The following is a 21,722-nucleotide window of genomic DNA, read 5'->3' on the forward strand; positions in this document are numbered from 1 at the left end:
ATGTGATAACGATTTGTTAATTTTTAAATATAAAAAATCCCTATTTAGTAAACTGTTCTTATTGTCATCGAAAATAACATTCCGCCCTTAAATCCGCCACTGACGACCCTCCACTCGCTCGCACGATCTTCGAACACCGATGGAGTCGCGACACCGCTACGCACCCCTCCCCCCGCGGCTTTCGAACAGCGTCAATCACGCCCGGGCTCGCCGAAATCGGCTGCGCGTGGCATAATCATCCCCCGGTGGACGAAGCTCGCCGCTTCCATTCCCGATCGTACCCCGCGGCCCGGGATCGAGCGCCGGGGATCGCCGGCGATCGCGGATCGAACGGCGCAAGAGGGAACGAGGTCAAGCCGCTCTCGAAAGCTCTAATCGGCGTGTCAAGCGTGTGGCACTGAAAGTAAAGCGGTTTGTAATTATCGTCAGTCTCGCAAGGACATAATAATCAGTCTCGTTGTCGACAAATTTGCCAGTAGGGGGGAATAGGGGGGGGGGGAGGGGAGGGGGAAGGGGGAGGGGGGGGGGCGGCGGTGCTGTCGCTGAAAAGCGGTGTCATCACACTCGTTAATACAGAGGTTCGCGCTGCTGGTTGTCGGAGTTAATTGACGCGTTTTCGACAGACGGTTCACCGAGCTGCCGCGATATTCACGTGCGCCTTGGACCGATCCTTTCCGCCACCCGCGATAGGGGTAGGTAAGTCGCGAACGCGAGGAGCGCCTTCCGCACGGAACCGGGGCTGAAAATCTACGGGTCGACGGGTATGAAGAGGTCGTGGAGTATTTAAACGACTCCGGGACACATTTTTTCGTTTTGTTTTTAGTAGAATTTTTGTGGTTTTTGAATCACTCCCCCCCCCCCCCCAAGAAGATGGAAACACTTATGTTCGAGTAGATATTTTAATTAATATGGAACGTCGCCTGCGACTTTGTGCTTCGCGATATTCGTCTTCTTCCAGTATTTCGGGAAAGCATTCTCCGCGACAGCTGTGCGATCGCGCGAGGACTATTGCGGCAAGAAAAGATTTCCATTCTAGAGGAGAGCAGTTAGAGAGAGATTAAGATCAAGGCATTGACGTCCTTTACCATTCATTTATTTTCTCCTTGACTTGCACGTCTGGAGTAGAAATATTTCGCTCGATGCGACGCCCCGTGCGAAGTCGCTACGCTTTTGTGGAGAACATTTTTGCCGGAACGCTGCGATATGTATGGGGAAATATTTAAAATGGTAAAATTAGGTAGTACAAACTGTAACCGCGTTCAGTTGTTTATTGCAAAAGCTTGTTGAAGCTTCGTGATGCAGGTATTGTATTTAAGTCAATGCAAAGAAGTAGTACAGTAAAGTTCTAACCCAAATTTGAATTTTGCGTTCAATACACGTTCAGAGTGGTACGATAGATGTTCGATACACGTTCAGAGTGGTACGATAGACGTTCGATACACGTTCACAGTGGTGCGATAGACGTTCGATACACCATACTACTTTTGACTGGCGCCATAGGGGTATCGAACATCTGCCGTACCACTTTGAACGTGTATCGAACATCTATCGTACCACTCTGAACGTGTATTGAGCGCAAAACTTAAATTTGGGTTAGAACTCTCTTTACTATACTACTCAAAGAACTATTTTAAATTAATATAAATATTAAAGGGAGAGAAAAGAAAATCACTGGAAATCAATAAAATAATTTAAGATTGCTTACGCAAATGGTAAATTATTGAGAATATAAGGAAACTGATCCAGGGTCGGCCTTCTGTATAAAGGGACCCGGGTGCAAGAAATATTTTGGGGCCCCAAAGAATTTCTCAACAACAAAAAAACATATATCTTTTCACAGAACGAAATCTCGAAGAAAAGGACAATAATAACAGTAATAAAGAAAATAAAATAAAAAAGAAAAGAAATAAACTTTGGCATATGTAAATATATGTCTTGTTATTGCCATTTCATTAATGATATTAGATTATTATATTACAAATTATATTCTAATTTATTTCTCCTCGATTTTAATTAAACAAAGAAATTTCGTTCCCGTTTGTTTCCTCTTTATTTTCTCTTTCCGTCACGCTTCCTTTTTCCGGGGCCCCTGTGCAGCCCGGAGGCCTGAACAAGATCTGTCGTTTATAAAATATTTATTCCGAGGTCATTCATTAACTGTTAACACGTTGAACTTTCGAGATAGGATTCTACGCCACACCGAATCGAGCAGATTTCGACTTGCGCAACCAAACATCTCGGAAGCACCGTTTCATATTTCTTAAAATATTTCTTATTCTTTCCACACAGCCCTGAAATACCCGGCGTGCCGTTAGCTACAGTTAAGCAAAGAATTAATTCGTGCTGTCTCTGCTGGTGCACCAAGAACCTTCGGCCATTGTGCGTGATGTGAAAGGGGAGAATGATTGAGCATTGAAAGTCCCTTAATCGTCAGAGCCGTAGAGAATTTTGCAAAATTGTATCACTTACTTCACGAACCGACGAAGCGTTTTCGTTTGGATTAATCCTCGTGTATCTCTGCGGCCTGAAGCACTCAGAGAGCACTCTAAGATTCACTCTTACTTCACACGAGTGCAGCGAAGTACCTTTGCAAGTTGATCACTGAAAACGTTATTTACAACGCAGCTGCGTGCTCGCAGTTCCAAATTGGTCTGTCGAAAGGAGTCACGGAAGCCCTCGGGGAAGCGTAAAACCCTCCTTGGATCTGTCCTCGAAATACCAAATCCCCTTCTCCCTTCACCGAAAGCTTCGCGGAAACGACTGACACAAGCCTCGAACGGTCGAGTAAATCTCAGAGACGCCCCTTTCTTAACAGAACCTTGGAGCACTACCCCCACAACATTCTCGGCGGACTTTAAAGAATTTCGACGCTCTCGGAGGATCGCGGCTGGAGAGAGTCACCTCTTTGGAGAAGCTCAAAGATCACGATGATTCTGATGACACTGGTGGCACCAAGCAGCAACGATCGCAGCGCGTCGATTGGTGGTTGAAGGAGGGTAGTTTCCGTGGTCGCACGCCGTTTCCTGGGCTCGTTCCGCGACGTTCGTTAGATGGTAGAACTGTGCCGATATACGGTGCGAATCGACATTTAATAGCTTGACCCGCGAGAGACGGTGCGTGGAAATGAAATGAGTGTCCGAGGCATTGAAGCGCTAAGAGCTACCTGCCACCTCCCACTGGACTATCGCGGTAGATGCTTGTTGACTGTAAACGTTTCCCGCGCGTTTCCTAGTCTCTCCACTATCGAATGGCACGCTGGCGATGATCGTGAAGGGGGATGCCCTCGTTACGTCGCTCGGAGCATTTTTAAGGACACGCGTTGTCCTTTAACGCCCCCGCCACTGGCGCCGTTCGAACGTTGCGCTAGGATTCTTGCTATCGCGCGGTGGAATCGATCGCAAGGGGGGTTAACAGATCCAGAAACGAAGAAGGAGGAGAATCTAGTCTGAAATCGTTTGAAAAGGGGCACGTTGTAAAGTAAAATCAAATTTTAGATACCAACTTTTATTACGTAAGGAGATATTAATGTTCACGTTAGAATAATCTTGTATACATATTCAGGCTCTAATTAGCTCTGGGCTAGGCATTAAATACTGATTCAATACAATTAAGGGGCAGTGGAAAACACGCACATGCCACAAACGCATAAATGTTCGTTTCTGAAGGATTCATAATTTTTTTCAGAAAGCATCGTACATATTTTTGTGAACTTTGTATGTTATTGAAGTCTATGAACATTAAACTGCAAACTGTGGTGGTTTCGATAATATATGAAGACAATAAATATGAAAATTTTTAGGTAAAAAAGTCATTAAAAAAATCATGAAACTGTGGCACGTGCCTGTATTTCCACTTGGCCTCTCAATTTCAAACATATGACTAGTATGGAGTTTTATGATTATATGCTAAGAAATAAAGAACATTTTTGTCAAAAATAGGCAGCTCTGAAAAATATGCCTGTTTAGGAAGAGGTTAAGATAATTCTAATGCGATGTAAGCATTAATGTTTTCTTATATGATGAAAGTTGATATCTAAAGTTTAGTTTTATTTTACAACGCCTTCCTTTTGAAACGATTTCAGGCTAGATACTCCTCCCTTTCTCATTTTTGGGTCTGGTAAATAGTGATGGAATTTTGCCGGCGAAGTCGAGGCGAGTGGATCGCTGGAGTTGTGGATAAAACAAAAAAGAAGGACATTTTTAGGTAATGGGAGGACACTGCATTTCAGTAAAAAAAAGGAGGACATGTCCTACTTTTAGATTCCATATAGTAACCCGAAAGAATGGTAGTTTTTGAGAGCGAGCCGTGAATTACAAAATCACCCGGTTTATTTGCAACGCGTGTATTAAATAATATTTGGCAAACATTTTCACGTGACATATGCTGAGGAATATTAAAAATTGACGCAGTTATATCGACTTCTATAAATCTGTCGTGCGACCCGTAACAATTATTGAAAAAAATGACAAAATTTTTTTTTATAATTTATAGGTACTCAATGCTTTCGATTTATTACTTACAAGGGAAGATGCCTTTACAATTAAATGCGTTAAAATACTTGTGCGTTTCAGCAGTCGGAGAGGCAGAAATCGTTTGAACTTTTCATGCAAATCGGCTCCCTGCGTCGCGCTTCCATTTTCAGTAAATAAAAACTGACGACATAATTAAATAATTTTCAAAGCGTTATCTAATCTCGACAAGAATGCGGGAGGCTGATTTCCATATTCAAAGACGGTGTTATTTTTTTACAGCGAGGAAGTAGCGCAGTATTCATTATTACTGCATTATTCATTCATAGTGAGACAAGCTACTCATTCCAGTTTGTAAATGCGTAAATAACTTTCTGTAATTGCAATACTGCGTGTCTTGTATAATATATTGCAATCAAGGCGATATGAGATTATTACGTTATACAAACAGTTGAGCATGTTTGTACGAGGCATTAAGAGCAAAAACGGACTAACCCACGTTGAAAAAAAATCAATTTCTCCTATTCTACACGATCAGTATTTAGTACGGCCTGATAAATATATTATCGTTACTAATTGGATTTCACAAAAAAAATGAGGATTACACCGAAATGTTAAGATATTCGGGAATATATTCGTCGTTTCCTGAACTACGGATTTGGAGAACAAAAGGTAAATTACATCTGACGAAAGTCTTAAGACAGAACTCACGATCTCTCCGCTTGGTGTTATGAAAAATGGAAATACATATATGCTGACCTCGGCGTCACTAGAGCAAGGATCATTCCATCTGTGTCCGAAGGACTGTCGCAATTTCCTGCACTACTCTCTGCAAACATTCGATCGTTCCACAGATTTGATTGAATATATAGTTTTGATGAATGTAGAGGAATGAAAATTAAATTGGATTAAGCAGTGGATGGTTAAGCAATTGGAATTAAGGGGTCATGCTCAGTCAGGAGGCCGAAAAAGGGTGGTCTTTGGAAATTTTTTACTCAAAAGCTATAGCACATTTCTCAAAAAATCTTTTTTCCTTTTAAAGATTGCATCTAGTACCGTGCATCGTAATTTTTTTATTTAAAAATATTTATCAATAACTAAGTTATTGTCCATCACTCGAAGGTTCTCTAAAAAAAGGCTTCTGCGGTGACCACTGTTAGTCGATCATCTAAAATAAAAAATTCAATAGAATTTACTTATTTTATTATATTATCTAATATTTGAACGAAGGATTTTTTTATCCGATGCCTAGTTTTCTTTTAATTGACGAAAATCCGCCACGATTTATGATAACAATTTTAAACTTCTACTTTAAACATCAGCCATTTTTTCCCAAATCAATATTTCGAAAAATCCTTCGTTCGAGTACTAGATAATATAACAAAATAAGTAAATTCTTTTGAATTTTTTATTTACTTGTCGTATAAAGTGGCCTTCGATGTTGGGCCGAATGTGGTTGAATGTCCTATTAGAATAGTTTGGAAATATCCTTTCTAAACCTACAGTTCACATTAATTATACAAACGTTGACTCAATAACTTAGAAAGGATAATTTTTCAAATTTGCATCGAAACGATCTAGATTTCTCACGTAAGGTGACACTTGAACGAATCGAAGAGAAACTGCGCATTAACCAACACGTACTACCCTATTTAATTCATTCGTATACTTGTTTATCATCCATTGTGGAAATGGAAAAAATAGTAGGGGACAGCACAGAACGATATTACCAGACCCATCGACGTGTGATCTCATGTTTTCCAAAGAATCTCGTCGATGCGTCTGCAAAGTGCAATTATGCACCCTGTTTTAAGCGAAACCACATATCTCTTTCAAAATCGTCAGTTTAGACATAGAAAATAGTCGTAAACAAAAGCATGGCAATTTTCAACAGGCAATAAAAGCATTCGTACAATTGAATTCTTAATGAACAGTATTCGGTACCTATTCAATATCTCACAAGGGCTCGATCTAGCTCATTCGCCGTTCTGGGCAAAAATGATTTTCGCCTCTCTTTATAAATAATAATTTAAAATATAATTTTTTACGGTGCGTGAAATTTTTTGTCGACATTTTTTAAAGTCTTTAAAAAATTTAATATATAAATTTAAAGAATTTAATGATCATAAAAAGACAGTGTCAAATAAAATAAAATATATATGTACAGGTAGGAGGCAAGTATCTACTTTCTAAGCCTCCAAAAAAGGATTTAACGAATGAAACGAAATGAATATAAAAAAGGGGAAAAATCTAAGATCTTTAATATAAGTATGGAGCTTTTCCTAGTATAATAAGTAGTAATTATTTGGGTGATTAAAAACAATTTATAAGTTCGATACTAAATTCAAACATGTATTATTTGCTTTTTTACTGTTTTTTTTTTTAAAAAGTTTTACCCTTTTATTGATTTTAATTTTCTCTTTCTACGATTATTTGCCGCCCCTAATTAGCCGTTTTGGGCAGTTGCCCTGCTTGCGCCCCCCTTGATCGGGCCCTGCATCTCGCACCTGATATTATCAAACGTTCTGGTATCAAGATCCAAATATATCTCCCACACGTCTCTCATTAGTCAAACACAGTACTGCCAAATCTTACTTGAAAAGATAAGGTTGCAAAACGACGATTGCAAACTACTGAATTTTCGTGGCTGTTAATTAAGCCTGCCTTTACATTTATCTGCTGGATGTTCTCCACTCTGTTCGTTGCACTACTAGCTAATCAACATTTTCCCTACAAAATGTCACTAAAGATGACATTATTAATTATTTATCATTGATTGTGACTTAACCTGTTCTACAACGCTGGATAGTTACTGTAATTTATACGTGTGTTAAAAACTGATTAATTTCATGTGCAATCTCCATCACGTTGTAGGAAGTGATTATTAAACAATGTAGATACCAGGGGCGGATTTTCAGATCTGGCGCCCCTAGGCTAACAATTGTCTGCCGCCCTTTCTGCGAAATAACATAAAATATTTCAATTTAAAACAGCCGAGACAATTTCAAAATTAATTGAATATGAGTTATGGCTAAATAAAAAAAAGGAATTGTTTTTAAAGCTGTGTCAAGCCGCTTTTACAATTCCTTTCGCCTAAAATCTGTGGCCCCTCGAAATGCTCCACCCCCAAAATTTGCCGCCCTAGGCTGCAGCCTACTCAAGGTACTTACGTTTTCCTAAACGCAACTGGACGCAGCGTCAAGAATTCCAAAGTCGATTTTCTCGAAAATGGAGCGCGATATGAAAAAAATGTATTCCTTTTTCTCGACTGATTTACTTGTTACAAATCGAAAAGAAACAGTAACTTTTTTTGGTATCGCGCTTCGTTTTCGAGAGAATCGACTTTGAAACTCTTATCGCTGGGTCCAGCCGCGTATAGGAGAACCTACACCCAAATCCGCCCCCTGACAGATACTGTTACAGCAGCATACAGTGCACTTTGATTTCGGGTGGGGGAAGGTTGACCCTAGCGACTACCCGCAGGAAAAAGCAGAAATTTGAACACCGGACCGGAGAGCGAGCGTCGCGATTAACACTGGCGATAAGTTTGGATAATGACTGGTTCGACGAGATTTATCAGCTATACTCTTCGGTGAATCAGAGCTAACAGATGACTGGCCATCCGACACGTCTAATGGTATGCTCGTAATCAATCGAACAAATTATACCGGGCTTCTTATACACGTGCTCAACGTCAAGACCTTTGAAAGTGGTTTTAACTGGTTGCGTCCCGGAGACGTCGAGAATAATACGATGCTCTAGATCCCCGGTGTCCACGTGCCGCGATCCTGGATCTTTAATTACTTGAAATTCACGCGGACCGTTTGCCCGGCACGCGAAAAGCTTGCTGCCACTTTACGATCCTTCCCGAACTGCGCGAGAAAATCTCTATCGATAAACATTTCGTTCGACACTTCCCATCGTGCGGAAGAACGCCTCCGTTGCGTCAACAAGACGATAGATCCAAGACAGTAAAACGATTCGAAACAGGGGAGAACCTTATCGACGATATAAAAATCGTAATTTCCTTGCCGATTACCCTAGCTGGGGGCATTATCCCGTGGGCCCATAACATGTAAACATTTACGAATCGCCCACGTGCTTACCCATACACCCGCAACAGTAATGATAACGTAATTTACATAAATACGTAAATTACGTATCGTAAAGAGCAGTGCAAAGCGAGGCTCACAATCAGCTTGACTACTGTTAGGCGTAACCTACATCTAGCTAACATCTAGAATTCGTTTAGTAAATAATGTAGCATCGCGTGGTTCTTGGATGATGAAATGAACACGAGCAAGTCATCATCAAGGGGACATTGGGATAGAAGAGAAATTAGGACGAAGCCGGGTAACTTAAGAAAGACGCATCGCTTGCGCGTTTAGGGGAAGGTGTAATCGAGGCAACGACAGCAAGCACGGACTAACAAATTAAAAAATTCGAATACATTATTGCTGCGTATTTAATTTCGCCAAAATGTGGGTTAGTCCGTTTTTGGTCTCAACGCCTCGATTGAAGAGTCTTCGTAGAGAACACTGTATGTGCCAAAATTAAAAAAAAATTATCAGAAAGTGTTCTACGCCCAAAGTGGTACCTACAGAATTTCAATTTCACAGTGTTTTCTAAAAGAACTGTGTTTCCAATTACAATAGCCGCGTGGAGTGTATGAGGCAGAGTTTGCGAAATCTTTGCAAAATGGTACTTTTTTAACCGTCCGAGTAATCGACTCTTTCACGAGATTCGCCATTGTTTCGCAAGGTTTTAAACGCGTAAAGAACTGCAGGCTACGGAGCGACACTCAATTCTTCGATTAACGAAGGCTCCATTAATACTACTTGCCGAGAAAAAGCAACGTGCGCGATCCGCGGGACAAGCAATTGCTTCAGTTCCACAGGCGAAAGGAAAACAAGCATTAGTATGGCTGCAAGAGGATAAACTGAGAATTGCGTCCCGTCCTTTCGTTCGCGGGGACATCAAACGCTGGACAATAAAGTAAAAAAATCATGTACAATTGATTTCGTAAACGAGGAAAGTCATCCGCTGGCGCCAGCCCGCGAAACAACGCGAAGAAAAGAAATAAAAAAAATCGAAAAACGTCGCCGTTGGATCCTCCGACTGGGAAAGATTCGATTGTATCATCTACTGGGAAGCGAGCAAAATCTTCCGCACTCTCCGTTGTACAACCTCTGAACATATATTAACACTTTATCGCTCGGTCACGAGGTATTCCGTATTTTCTGTTCCCTTGGCTGACGACTCCGTAGAGATGTCTCCTTGGAACTTCACCACTCACTGCAGAATTACCGAGCGTCGTTTTATATTAATAAATATAAACGTGGCTCCTCCTCGAAGTTGGGTAAAACCGACTGCAGTCAGCTACGAACGCACACACCGCGTGCCCGGCGATAAAGTGTCGAACAAACAGCTCCTTTCCTGTTCGGAGGATTTTCTTAAAACGCACCCCCGCGTCCGCACTCCCGGCACTGGATATTCTACTTAAAAACGACCAGCGCGGAGAGCTGGCGATGCTTCCCTTATTTCACAGTCGAAGAGACACTCTGTTCGAGACAGTCGAAGAGTTAGAATCGCGGAGGCGTTTCTGGGTGGACGGTTCTGGGGCAGCAGAAAATTTTCCGAGACCCGAGATACGTGCGCTGAGCGGCAGAGTTGCTTGAGCCAGAGACTCTAATTGTTTTGAGCGGCGCGCGTATGTGTGTAGCGTAAGAAAGATGTGCGTGACTTACGGTGTGCGATGTGCCAAGCTCGGAGAAGTTGCCCGAATTGGGGAACAACCAAAGAGCGATGGGACAGCGCAAACCTTATATAGGGGAGGCCAACAGGCACCAACATCCCCCACTCTTGCTCCGCGGAACCCACACGGAGGCATATCTGCATCTATGACAGAGGCGTCGAAGAACGGACGGCACAGAAGCGGCAACGGAACCCGGGGACTGGTCCTTCGTCAGTGGTGTCGTCGTCGGTACAAACGCAATCTTTTCCTTCCCCCCCGCACTCTGATTCTCCTCGAGGAAGACGAAGAATGCCGCGCGTGTCTTCGACAGGGTCGTGCGGCCACATGGGGCCGCAGAATTTCACGATATCCGCGGCGTTACGCAACGGCGAGCAAGTGTTTCGCGCGGAGACCATCGCAGGTGTCAGGAGCCGGCTCTTGGATCACCGCGGGAAAACTTGCGGCCGGGTTCTGGATTTGTGGCTGGACGGTAGATCGAGTACTGTGCTTCAGAGAGGAGAAGGACTCTGCGTATTTAACATTGCAAAGTTATTGTCAAATTTTTGGCTTTGGAATGCGAATTGGTTCGTTAGAGAATGCGCATCGGTGATTATGTTTTCAAGAGATTGTTTCAGCGACATCCACAGTTCCTCGACACAACACGGGTCACGATGGGGAATCATTGGGCTAAATTGTGCTGACGTGACTTGATCCGAAAATGAACTTACGATTGTAAGTACCATCTGGAGTATTGAACTGTGATGATCATGGGCGGATTTGAAGATTTGGCGCCCCTAGACTGACTAGCGTGAGCCACCCCTTGCGTGAAATGTCATTATGTATTTTGGGTTAAAAAAGTCGAGGGACTTTGAAAATTAATTAAATATGGCAACTCATATCTAAGAGATAAAGAAATGAATTGCTTTTGAAATTGTCTTAATGCTCTGTATTTAAATTTGAACTGTTTCCAATGTCTTTCTCTCAAAATTTGTCACTCTCAAAAATTTGTTGCTTCCCAAAATTTACCATTCCCAAAAATTTATCGCTCCCCAAAATTTGATACTCCGCAAAATTTGTCACTTCCCAAAATTTGATGCTCCCCCAAAGTTACCGCACCCCAAAATAGGATGCTCCCTCAAATTTACCACTCCCCAAAATTTGCTGCACCCCAAAATTAGCCGCTCCCCAAAATTTGTCGCTCCCCAAAATTTGATGCTCCTCAAAATGTGACGCCCTCCAAAATTTGCCATTCCCCAAAATTAGCCGCTCCCCAAAATTTGACGCCCTCCAAAATTTGCCATTCCCCAAAATTTGTTGCTTCCCAAAATTTTCCATTCCCCAAAATTTGTTGCTTCCCAAAATTTGTCGCACCCCGAAATAGGATACTCCCTCAAATTTACCACACCCCAAAATTTGCTGCACCCCAAAATTTGCCACTCCCCAAAATTTGATGCTCCCCAAAATTTTCCACTCAAAATTTGCCGCCTACTTAGCCTATCCTCAAATCCGCTCCTGGTGACGATCTGAGTTTAAGTCGGGTCTTAAATAAATTTGGTTGACAAGTTGGTTCCTGGAGCTTTCACAATCTCTAGTGTCAACTTTACAAAAGTGCTCAGTGGGGAGGTGATGACTTTAACTTTTAGTTACTACACTAACGTGTCAAATTTGTCTGAATGTGTACGTTAAGATCGAGAGTCGGCACCGTGCGTTTCGGAAGTGGTTGGTAAACGGAAGTTGTCGGTCGGTCCCTTTAGTGATTCAGGGCTAACGAGGCGGGTCATTTAACAGTGCAGTGCTAGATCTTCCTCCTTTCTTCGTTAATAATTCACAAAGCTTTCGTATTCGACTCCTTCGATCCTCGTACTTTAAAAAATAATTACACGGAACATATTCATAGCTATTTCCTCGTTATGGAAATACCAATTGCAAGTCAAATTCAGTGTGAATGAAAACTGCAAACTGACCTTGTAGAAAACGCTGTAAGTGCCAAAATTAAATTCTATATACACCTACTATAGTATACCAGTGGCACGTAGCACATTTTCGGATAAAATTATTGTTTTTTAATTTTTGGCACTTACAGTGCTTTCTACAAGGACTCTTCAAACACAGGGTGGTCCATTTAAACAACCCCACCCAAATATAACTCTTCCAATTGTAATGGTACAAGAAATATTTTATATGCAATTTGAATGGTACCGAGGGTCCAATATCCTGCAAGAATCTTTCTTCCAAAGGGTTCTCACTTGTCGCGTTATGTGCAAGAAACATCGAGGACCTTGACAACTCCGAAAAAAATGACTTTGAAAAAAAATATATTCTTGCAGCATATTTGATACCACTCAAATTGCATGGAAAATATTTTTTGTACTCAAATGGGCCACCCCTATATAACGCAACCGTTTGCAATGTGGATCCTTCAAACTATTCGTAAGGTGTCACAGACTTCGTTGCCAATTTACAAATAAATAATCGGGGCCATTTCGCGCCGAAGTCTGCGCGAAAAATTAAGGAGGAAGAGAGTGAATCGATCGCTGTAATTAATTCCGAAAGCCGAGGGGAACTGCCGTGTCGAATCCCTCGGCGTCATCTACGCATATTAATGTCGTGCAATCATAAATCTAGATAAACAGGCGGACTGATTTATTGTATCTTTCTGAATTTGCTTTTCTGTCGACGATCTCCCCGCGATCGTCGTAGTCGATTTTACGTCAGGCGTGCCCTGAAAGAAAAAAACACTTATCGTGCGTCACAACAATATTTGATGCTTAATAAGATCCTATCGACTGGCCCACTAACAGTGCCAGCAGAAACCCAAGGCATTAATCAAATCGTATTTAAAATCGATTAGCAAGAAACCACGATCTCTTGTCTCATTGTGTTTTGAATCTTATGTAAGATCAGCTGTTCGTTGTGAAGTAATTTTTTGAGAAAATTCTCTTCGTTATTTCTTGTTCTTAAATTATTCTACAAAGGTATTGCCGCTTGGGATCCAAATAGGAATTATTATTCTCAATTTCTCGCATTCTTTCAGACAGTACTAATTAAGCAATCGCTTGTAAAAAGAAAAGAAAAGGAAACGTTCTTAGGTATCTGATCGCGGCGACTTCCAGAATGAGAATTACGCTGGAGTTCGTCCATGCAGCTTTGCTTCGCGTATTCCCGGCAACGCGTTTATAAATATGTATTAATTTTCCGGGAGAAGAGTGGTGGTATGTACTGGGCAGAAGACAAATTAGTGATTCACAAGATCAATCGGCGCTCCGAGCGCCGTCGAAATTGAACGAAAATACGCTGCTAATTGCGCAGTAGCGGCATCAATCACGTAGATTTACCAACTTTAAAGAACTGTACGTCGGCTCCTGTTGGAGGAACCGCGATAATGGAGAGAGTGTTTGCACTAAATCTTACCGGCGGCTTAACAAGCGCCAAAGTGGAACCAGGTTTTCGTTGTGCAATCGCGCGCTACAGGGTGATTCTCTCGTTGTGCCTGTCAAAGAGATGCCGCCTGGTACCCCGAGGTCAACCCCCCGTGGTTCCTAATTCTATGGATTTCAACCCTCGAAGGGGTCGATGTGCCTATTAAGAAGTGAGAAATTTTTGAGTTCCACATTTCTTATCAGATCTTTGAGAAAACGACGCCAATCGATTCCCTATGTTTCGCCGATGAAACTGACACCAAGAACGACGTAATTCGGACGACAGTGAAGGAAATCACATGAAAAATTGATTTGCGTAATTTCAAGCTAACTTCGTTGAAAATAGTCCGATTTACATGATATTTGATATGGTTCTCATCGGAAAAACACAAGGAATCCAGCGGTCCCACTTCCATAGCGATACGATAAGGAATAAAGAATTATTTTATTTCTGAAACAGGTATGAATCCTCGGCCGACCGCAGCGAATTGAGGTCCGCGCACCGCAGTCCAGGGTGAAAATGTGAAATATTTATTTCAGTGTATTGAGAAATTCTTTATTCTTTATCGTATCGATGTGGAAGTGATACCAATGGCTTCCTGGTGTTCTCCCGATTAAAATCGTGCCAAATATCATGCAAATCGGAATACTTTTACATAAGGAATACAAATTCTTTGCCAATATTTCTGTAAATTTTTAGAACTTAATTTTAAAATTTAAAAATTTGGTGAACTTTAACAAAACAGGTCGCTTTTTTCCACAACTAATTTTTCAACTACAAATTTTATCATATCAAAATTTATATTTCTAGAAAGAGACTCAAAAGTTAACAGATTCAAAAATACGAAAATGGTAACTCAGAAATGGCCAGTGACGCACCCAGAGGGGGGACAAGGGGCCCTGCCCCTCCCCCCACCCCCCACACACAAAACGAAGGGACATTGTGAAAAGAAAACTGGATTTTATTATTTAAATGAATTTTGATATTTACCTTATGAATTTTATTGAATTTACCTTAAAAATATTTTTATCCGTTCAACTCGGCTCGCCCCAGGATTAAATTCTGCGTGCGCCACTGGAAATGACGCTAGTCAAATGGTGCAGTGAACCCCATGTGACCAATTTGTGATTATAAGAAAGTGTGAAAATGTATTACAGCATAATAAAATTTAGCAAGTTTATAGTTTTAAAAACATTACCCGAGTTGATTAGCGTTTGCCAATATTTCTAAGTCGATTCAAACGCCAACCCTTAAATATCTCAATGTATGAATAAAAATGGACTTATACCACTTTCGAAAACACCGGCTCAATATCACCCTAGCGATTCAGCCAGACAACCTGTTCAACCTACATTTCCATGAGCGAGGTCGTCCTGGTAATATCTACCATGGTCTTCTGCCTGTTGTTATCAAGAATCTTTGCCGACGAATTAAAATACGTGTAGTATGTATCCAGACGCTGCGAAATATGCGTGCACGACGCACGCCGCGCATAAGGAGAGGCATGGCTGCCATGCAACGCTCGACATTAATATACGCGATGATATACAACTATCATCCTGTACTAATTGATTGTCTCGCCGCGCAACGATTGCCTCTAGTCGCCTTTGTTTTGCTCGCCACGGCTTTCCGCGCCCCCTTCGCGGCGAAGCGATTCGACGGATCGTTAGGCAGTAACGTTATTGCACCGCCTTTTAGCTTTACGGCACTAAACAAATCTCATATCGCTGTAATTCGTCACGTTCGCTGCACTCCAGTAGAAAGAACGTTTAAAATCGGGTCGACACACTCCGGTTACACGGTCCTCGATATTATCACTGACAATCAGTGAGTAACACGAAGCACGATGTGCAACTCCGTAAATATTTCCCTGGACTACGATCCTCGGCGTTCTAATCAAAGATGACGTTATCAAAATTTCTTGAACTTCAGAGTCTACGAAACCACGCACAGTGGTTTCAAATGCGATTGTGCGCAAAATTATTTTTCTCACTGTTTCTTCCTGTAATTGCACGTATGCGTTAATAGTATTTACTCGTTTATTATTTTTAATGTTTTTTTTTTTACTTAATTACGAGTTTTAGCTTGTTTTTTTGTGTAAGTAAGAATACAGGTGTTCCCGATAAAAGTTAGTGTTTCCTGATTTTAATCAATTAGTTTAATGGGAAATTTACAAATAAACACACAAGTGTTTCAGCAAAAATAACAAAATGTATATGACGTACGTAGAATAAAAATAGTGCGAAGCATTAGGAAGTGCAATAGAATTTAAGGGCAGTTTTTGCTGGTTTTTGAAAATTATTGAAATTCGAAAATTTCCTTAAAAAAAATCAATTTCTCAATAAATTTGCTCGGCTAGAATTGCATTTTAAACCACTGTGCAACGTCCTCCTTCACTTGAATTTACATTCGTAAGCATTTCTTTGACGGCGTTCTTTGGGGTAATTTTTCAAATGCTTTGTCAAGCTTTTTCATTGGAGTATTAATATGGGGACTATCTGATTAATTAGAAGTAATGTACAGTAGAATTTTGCATTCATAGGCGTCCGGGGGTGGGGGTAAAAGCGCAGTTGCTCCCCTGACTTTTAACAAAAAAATTTTAAAATCTGATCTTTATTAAGTTCATACTAAAAAAGTGAATATTTTAAAATTTTTTAATTAAATGGCACTACAAAATTAGTTGAAAAAGCAATATATTTCTCTATACCGTCACCCCAAAACTGGCCCCCTGGAAAAAAGTCTACGTTCGCCCTTGTTCACTTAAACGTGTGTTGCTAATTTTCTTGAAATAATAATAGTGAAATAATCATTCGACTGACACTCGTAAAGCTATTAATATTGCGTAGAAGTAACGAGTGTCGTGAGAATAATAAAAGGAGTGTGGAAAGTGAAGATTATTCCCGTAAAAATGTAATATTTCTTATTTGCACAGAGGCTCTACTATTCCTTTACAATTTTACACTAACGCTGTCCAATTTAAGCTCCGGAGCTTATTGCGAGACTTCTTCCTCCACATGGACTGCGTTACTCTGCACGCGTTACTATGTAGAGCAGCGCTGTTCAAGGTCGCTCCCGCGGGAGCTTGGGGTTCTCCCACTCCCGTCCGCGTTGCCAGGGATACCGCGCGACGCTAGCCCGTTATAGCAGCCAGTGTTGCCAACTCAGATTATTGAAAATCCGTAGAGAAAAGTTCAACATTCCCTAGAATTCCGTAGATCCCCCTTTGAAAAATCCGTTGATCTACGGATTTTCTTCATAAGTGTTAATTATTACATGTACGAAAGAAGCTAATTCCCTTGCTCATGGAAACCGTCCTTTCGCAAATCCTTTCTAGAAATCTTATATTTCGACCCTCCCCTAACAACCTCAAAAAAATTATTGTCGCAACAAAAATTCACACATTACGAAAAAAGTTCACGTGTAAAGATTCTGAAATCAACTTTCCTAATTCCTATTGTACTCGTTCAAAATGCAGGGTAGTAGAGCTAGAAAATAATAACTTGAACTCCAGCGATTAAGTGTGATGAAAATCTCTTGTAGTGAAGTGGAATTTAGCGAAGTAAAATCAATGGGTCAAATTAAACAGTAAATGATTTCTTTAATCAGAATTAGAATCTTTTGTTTCATCAATTTCGAATTACCTTAGTTTTAAAATTATACATATTAATAGTATTAAATAATTTAAGGTAAAAAATCCGTAGATTTCAGTTTACAATCCGTAGTTCCATAGATAAAGTAAAAAATCCGTAGGGTTGGTAGCACTGATGGCAGCCTTCGTAGCGTCGCGCGGTCTCCCTGACAACGGAAGGCACGCTGCGCGAAAGAAAGATTGGAAGGGGAAGCGGACGCGCGAGGGGCCCCTACGCTGGACAGCGCTGATGTAGAGAACTAATTGGTCTGCACTTTAACGCGCTTTTACCTATTGAGTCTGAAATACAGCAATTGTACCAACTCCCCTGCCGTACCGACAGCCCGGTTTTACCCTACGCTACGATCAATTCTGCAGTGGTGAGGTACAATAAATTCCGCTACAACGTTCGCCCCTTGTAAAGATATTCTTGAAGACTGTTGAAATCTCCAGTAATAGAACCTACATTTCATGCTCACAAGTTCCGTTGTTTAATTCGGAGGTGCCGAGATACGATTTACTTATAAATGTTTCTTAACAAATCTACAAATCGAATAACAAAATTTGTAACATACTACTCCTCTTGTCACAGCTAAATATTTCCACCCGACTGAAATCTATCCACCTTTGGAAAGTATGCTTATGAACCTGTCTAGGTTCGAAGTATTTAATAAAAAATAAAAAAATCTTTCCATCCCTTAACTCCTACGATATAAGAACCCTACTGTTATTCTACCTTCCGAGTTACCAACCCTGATTCATATACCGAAAGCAATTTCCTAAACCTCAGGTTGTACTAAACATATCTCTCACCCTCACTGCTACCCCAAAAATTTCTATCGCCCACTCTGCAACGTCCGATTAGAGCTCGGTTGGGATCCAATGCCAGTTCGGTTCTATTAATGGCGAGTGTTAATACAGTTCCAAGTGAAACTTGATCCAGTATCAGTTCGGCTCCGCTTCAGCGAAGCTTTAGTTCGGTTCTCGATCTGTTCCGCACACCAGTGACGCCTCGCCTTTCACAAATGATTCAATAACCGTGCCATTAGCCGGTAGAACGTTTACGCCTTGTCTTCATCGGAGATCGAAAGATAATGACAACACTTGGACGAACGTACCGCGGTTACCGTAAGCCAGAACCGCGGGGCAATACGTCGGGTTCGGAATGCTCTCAATCTTAAAAGACCACACACCTAACCACATCGCAATAAGTTAATACAATATAATTCTGGTGAGTGAGAGTCTTGAAGCTAGATGACCAGTATTGAAGTACCAAAAATCACAAGAACCCCCGAAACAGTTGTGAGAATCGAAATAATTTTGAAGCAGTTACGAGTGAAAAAGGTTCTGGCGTATATCGGTATCGGTTCCGGTTCCGCAGAACCGATATTGCATCGGTTCCGTAACGGTTATGTATGGGTTATACAGTAAACTCTCGGAACTGATAAAACCGGGCTGTACTTCCGAATGGCCCCAGTGGCTAACCCACACCGACACGAGGTTTTGTGGGGAGGGGTGGGGAGGGTGTTTGGGCCCTAACTCTAAAATTGTTGCTTCGGGAATTTATTAATTTACGAGATATTAATAAAAAACTTTTAGTATTTCTGTTGACTTATTCCGACATTATGCATTCCACTTTCCAACTTGATCTGGGTATTAGTATTGGTTGGGGCTAGATTAATGCGGGGGACGCGTAAAGCGATGCAAGTTTGGAGATTTGAACGAGAAACTTGGAGATGCGATCCATCCTATTATACAGGGTGGATACCTATTACTTTATCGACAGGCAATACTCTAGGGGGGTGATTCTACAGGCTAGAATTTCACCGGGGCTCTGGCAATCGTCACTTTTATTGCCCTAGCCCCCAAGCTCGGCCACCCGCAGTAGGCACTCGAGCAATCGTCCGTTTTGGGCCTAGGAAATAATTGAAACTTTCTCTCGGCCTACAGTCCGCTACAGTTAGAATATTATTATATATTATTATTGAATATTAATTGTTACATACGTTCCGCGCTCACAGACGCGGACTGTACGTGGTCAGGTGAACGCACGCGCGTGAAAGTAATGGAAATTATGCGCGCGCGATTACGCGTGATCGTGTGTGCTCGCTATGTAGCGTACGTGGCCAGCGCGCAGTGACTCATCCAGCGTACCTACTGACGTCATCAGCGTGCCTCGAGCCGGAGAGGGGGAACAATCAAACGGCAGGCAGCGTAAAAATGTTGCGAATCACGCGTCACGTAGCGTACACTGCTTGCACTGTTATGTACGTGGGTGGACGCTGAGAAACTGAATGGCGGTCGAACATCGTAATCGTTTCGATGGGAGCGTAGAAACTGGTCTAGCCGTTACGTCACGCCATTTCAAACTTCCGACGGTACATACCTCTCTTCCTTTCAGTCCCCGGAGAAAATCCAAAGTACTATTTGTATTAGCACATACGATTTAATTTCCAATTTTATCGAATGCAGAAGAAAGATGCGCAGGAAAACGGTTTGATAATCTAACAAGATGTGGCTTCTTGTGACTTCACTCTCTTCTTAAAGGCGAAACCGCACATTTGACGTTCGTTACACATTCGTCACGCGAAATGTGTGGTTCTTGCCACCTGTCAGGTGCCGGTACAGTTGCACGTTTTTGTTACGTGTCATTATGTATTCTTTTTTTTCAGATATATCGACTCTTCTCGCGTAATAGGCACGTCAGAATAATAGCTGAAGATTCGGGAAATCTTGCGAAATATTTCGAATGTTTCGAATTTCTGAAGCATTGCGTACCAAATGCTGCATACCTACGCCGTTGCTTTATGTTTTTTATTGGAGCATTAAAATGGTCGTTATTTGGGTTCAAACGATTTACTGTAATTGATTCTATCACGTTTTCTGTAGCAGTGATTCTCAATCTGTGGGTCGTGACCTCTTAGTGGGTCGCGAAGTGTTTTTTCCTGGAGGGTCGCCATGGTTTTGGGTTTTTTAAAAATATTTTTAAGTTAGAATTATATTCGGAAAAACCTATTTTTTATATGTTTTTTATCTTATTAAATTTATTTGAATATTATAAAAAGCGATCGCGATTCAAAAAAGGTTGGGAAACACTGCTCTATTGGTTCAAATGCATGCGAACACTTTGCTTTATAGGTAATAGGTACTGTGGGAAAAAATCAGGAGGATTTGAATTTGGGTAACTATGTTTAGTGGTGTTGAATTATGCGTACCAACCTATTTTTCGCTATTTTGTCATAAATAATTATGTAATAACAACCTAGGCACCAGTGGCGGATTTAACAGGGCGGCCAATGAGCAGTTGCCACCTGGGCCCCTACCCAAAAGGCCCCCCCAGGGCCCCATCCTTAAAAAAAGTGTGGCCGACGCCATTGTATAAGTTTAATAGGTTAAGTCTAATCTTTATGTTGACGAGTTAAATTAAAATTGAGTTACGCGTATCGATCGTATTCCCTAGGTGCATTAAATCAATCTTTGTCGCACACATAGTGATTTCTTATCGCAGAATCCGGTTTCACGATGAGTAAGAAGATTTTAAATAGATCAGTCGTATGTGCGCTACAATAAATTTGTCCGCCAATGGATCTAAACGCAAACAGTGTGAAGTCGGAAATCAAATTGTAAATCAGGAACACAGCGGCGCGCTATATTTTCGGCGTTTTATCACGGCAAGCTTTGACTGTATCTTCCACGTGTCCATTTTACTTTCCAGTGTTTCTGAGTATGTATCAATTTCTGGGAGCCACAAGGGGAGTGAAACTTACCAAGACTCTTTTTGCATAAAGTATACAAGGCCCAATCTAGAGGGGCGCAAGCAGGGCAACTGCCCAGAGCGGCAAATATTGTGGCGGCAAAAATGGCAGAAAGAGAAAATTAAAATCAATAAAAAAGTTAAACTTTTTGAAAAAAAAACGGTAAAAAAGTAGGAAATACTTTTTATTTTATTTTATCACTGTTTTTTTATGAATATTAATTTTTTATACAACAAAATACTTTTGTCATTGAACAAATACCTGCAAAAAGTTGAATTCACTGTAAAAAATTATATTTCAAAATAATTATTTATAATTAAATATAAAGGGCGGCGAAAATCATTTTTGCCCGGAGCGACAGAAGAGCTAGATCGGGTTCTGAAGTTATAAATATATATATATAGATGTATTAAACGGATAGGGTGCACCATTATTTAGTTTCCTTATTACGTGGAGACGTACTGTTAATCATATAATTTGATTATTTCAGTTATTTCCAGGATTAGCGAATGCATTTCGAGTACCTATTTAGAAAATACAAAATATTCAACTCTATTTTTGTAGTTTAATTAGATCTCGACAATATTAAACACTCTTTCCGATCCCGTAAAAAAAAATGTCATATTATATTAAAAAAAAATGATTTTGCGGTCTACGATATTTTATTAACTCTCGCACGAAGGAGCGGTATTTTAAACCGAAATGTTGCTCACTTG

At 41.0% G+C, this 21,722-nt stretch overlaps 1 protein-coding gene across 3 annotated transcripts in view; it reads right to left on the reverse strand.

Annotated features, from left to right (window-relative positions):
* Nucleotides 1-21,722, reverse strand: part of LOC143370188 (synaptic vesicle glycoprotein 2B) — a 40,808-nt gene that overhangs the window by 17,496 nt on the left and 1,590 nt on the right. The window contains exon 1 of one of the 3 annotated variants that reach the window (XM_076814932.1): nucleotides 10,217-10,363. The exons of 1 other annotated variant lie outside the window; for it this stretch is intronic. The gene's annotated coding sequence lies outside the window, so the exon portion shown is untranslated. Of the gene's footprint in view, nucleotides 1-2,901; nucleotides 3,109-10,216; nucleotides 10,364-21,722 lie in introns of those variants that run through there. One more of the 3 variants, XM_076814934.1, reaches the window with a different exon arrangement.

This window comes from Andrena cerasifolii, chromosome 6, assembly GCF_050908995.1.
Source record: "Andrena cerasifolii isolate SP2316 chromosome 6, iyAndCera1_principal, whole genome shotgun sequence".
Taxonomy (NCBI): domain Eukaryota; kingdom Metazoa; phylum Arthropoda; class Insecta; order Hymenoptera; family Andrenidae; genus Andrena; species Andrena cerasifolii.